Below are 3,013 nucleotides of genomic sequence, written 5' to 3' on the forward strand. Positions count from 1 at the left end.
TCTCTGTCCCCCAGCCGCAGAGAGGGAGCTCGGCCTGCACCAGCAGAGCAGGATATCGCTTATGAAAAAGAATGGGAACATCCCAGGCCAGGCATGGCTGCCGGGCCGCCCCCGCCCGCACCCGTCCCCCGTGCTGCATTAGAAGTGGGCCGAGCGGCGGGGCGGGGCGGGGCTTGGAAAGTAAGGCAAAGTACGCGAGTCGCTGGTTCTGCCAGGGAGGACGAGGCCCAAGCCCAGGACCAGGCGGAGGGAGGGGGTCGCGGGGGAAATCATCCCCCGCCCTCTGCGGCCGCCGCTGCTGCCGTGCGGTGGACTTCCACAGTCCGCACACATGTGTCACGTAGCGAGGTGTACCGTGCCGTGCCCCCGCCTGCTGCCCGTGACTCTCGGAGGAGAGTCTCTTTGCGGTCTGCCTATCACTGCTTCTTTTTCTCCTCTTTCTGTACCCACCCCGGCCTGCCCGTGCGACTCTGTGGAGAGGCTCGCTCTGCTGTCTTTCTATCACAGTTTTTCTTTTCTACTCTCTACTCCTCCTCACCCCATCCCTCTTTTTACGGGTAGGGCCGCATCGCCTACCCTCGCGAGTGGCAGCGCCTTTGACCGCACCGGCACCAGCCACCCCCGCGCCCCGGCCGCCCTGCCCTCCTTGACCTTGGTGGCCTCTGCGGGCCGAATAAGGGAAGGGGCGAGACCCCTCGGCGGAGAGACCAACCCCCCCGAAAACTACACGGACTGCCAACAACACAATCACTAACACGGCGCACCACCACCACACCGTGCCTCAGGCCGAGCAGATATGAGAGGGGCGCCCCGGCCGAACCCAACCCGGCCCAGGTCGTAGGGTAGGGCCCAGACTTGGCCTCTTGCTCGCCACCGCCACTCCCAGCCCACGACGTCAGGGAGCGACGCGACAGGCGCGGGGAGAGGTCGGGGAGCCAACAACAACGCACAATAAAAAGAAGGAGGGAAAAAACACAATTTCCGTCCCAATATGGTCGCCGTAAGTTACGCCGAACGGGCGCGTTGCCCCGAGGCCGTGTACTGCTCCACCGCACGTTCATTTCCCTCCCTCCCCCTTCCCTCCCCTCCTTTCCACCCCTTCCCCTCCCCCTTCCTTTCCACCCCCTCCCCTCTCCCCCGCGCTTTGAGAGAGATAAGCTGGCGTACAAGGAGTCCATGCCCTAACTCACCCGGGCGGGCGGCGCGCCACGGCGCGGCAGGGGTGAAGGGAGACAGAACGTGGCCAACTGCCTCCGCGACCTTCTCATATTGATACACATTCCTTCCTCCCTACAAGTCAAGGCTACACTCTGCCGAGTTCTAGCCCTCCCCCCAGCTGATAGGACTTTTTATCTGTACCCAGCCTGCACCAGTCTTGTTCCAGTTTCCCTCCAGTCTACATCCAGTCTTACTCCAGTCTCTCCAAATCCCCCCTATAATCCCTCCAATTCATGCAATCTCACCCAGTCTCACCTCCCTTATCACAATCCAATTTAATCCCTTTCCAGTCATAACAGTAAGTTTCAATCATCTGCCGTTATTTGTGTGTACAGTCACTACCCCTCTACCTCACCCCAGGCTGAACCTCCCTTACTGTCACCACCTCATTACTACACCACTCACTGGGTCTGCACATCCCCATGGGAAATGACGACCACGTAACCCTATCCACGTAGATGGGACGCTGACTACTCACGCCAATCAACGTAATGCTCGTCGACTCGACGCAGAAATCACGTAATCACCTAGAGGTAGAAATTGACCATAGATTCCACTTGAATGCGACGAGATTTTCCCCCAGGGATGTAGGACGTGTGTTCCCCGTTTACACTCTTATTTCCAACCCACTTGACTTCTTACTCACAATATCGACCACATTCACCGCCTCGCTCTTCGACTCTCCGAACAGTGTGGGGCCCGCCCCCCGCAGTGTAGGCATGCCGGCGCGGGCTGGCGTGTGTGATGCGTCCCCTGGCGCCGGCCGGGGCCGCGTCGGCGGTCAATGGAGGCCTGTCCTTTGGGGACCCTCTCGGTGTCATAATAATGGTATGGGCGTTGAATGGGTGTGAATGTTACGGCCCTCTTGTCTGCCTCTCTGTCTGCTCCCCTGCTCCCCCTGCTCCCCCTGCTCCTCCTGCCCCCTCTGCTCCCGCTGCTCCCGCTGCTCCCGCTGCTCCCGCTGCTCCCGCTGCTCCCGCTGCTCCCCCTACTCCTCTCACCCTCTTTCCCTTGTTGCCATGGACGGCACGTAACGGTCCAAACGCACGGGTGCTCGTGCAATGGAGAGGTCGTTCACGTATTTTACAGGACATTGTTTGTCGGGGAGTGCCGAGTGCTACGTGCGTTCCTACAGTCGTTTCCAAAGCAGGTTAGAGGCGATCACATCGCGACGTCCAATGTTGAGCCAGGCAACGTCGGGTTGTCGTCGTGTTCCCACTTTTTGCGATTCCCGGGACCCTATAGAATCGCCACCAGTTCCGACTGACTGACAGAGGAGCCGCTGAGCTGGCCGCCTCCAAAAGCGCTCAAACGGCTTCGAAAGGCCTCTCATAGTTCACACAGGCGGCGCAGACAAACTGCGGGCGTGAACAAGAACAACAACGGCGCGACTCGCGCAACGCGACGCCGCCGGGCCGAGCCGAGCGTGCCTTTGAGACGAGCACAGCGCCGCGCGCCGTGTTGGGTGAACGGCTTTGACTTGAGGTGGAGCTCCGCCCCGCCGCAACCACCCTGCTTCACCCCGCCCACCCCGCCCTGTCTTGTCGGGGTCGGGACTGTAGTGTCAGGCTCGATGCCCCCCGCTCCCGCCCGCTCCCACTGCCCACCGGGCCGGGGGACTCCCTTTCTCTGGCCTGACCCGGCGACGGCGCGGCCTCGCCCGGGGCCCCCTTTCCTTCTATTCCCCCGGGCGCCGGCCGCAGACAATGAGGCGGGGCGTGGGGAGCGTGGGCGGGGCGTGTGAGTCCCACGGCAGGAGGACGCCGGAGCAATGGGGCCCACCGAGCAGAAGGAC

Source organism: Frankliniella occidentalis, unplaced genomic scaffold, assembly GCF_000697945.3.
Source record: "Frankliniella occidentalis isolate FOCC.00 unplaced genomic scaffold, Focc_3.1 Scaffold420, whole genome shotgun sequence".
NCBI lineage: Eukaryota > Metazoa > Arthropoda > Insecta > Thysanoptera > Thripidae > Frankliniella > Frankliniella occidentalis.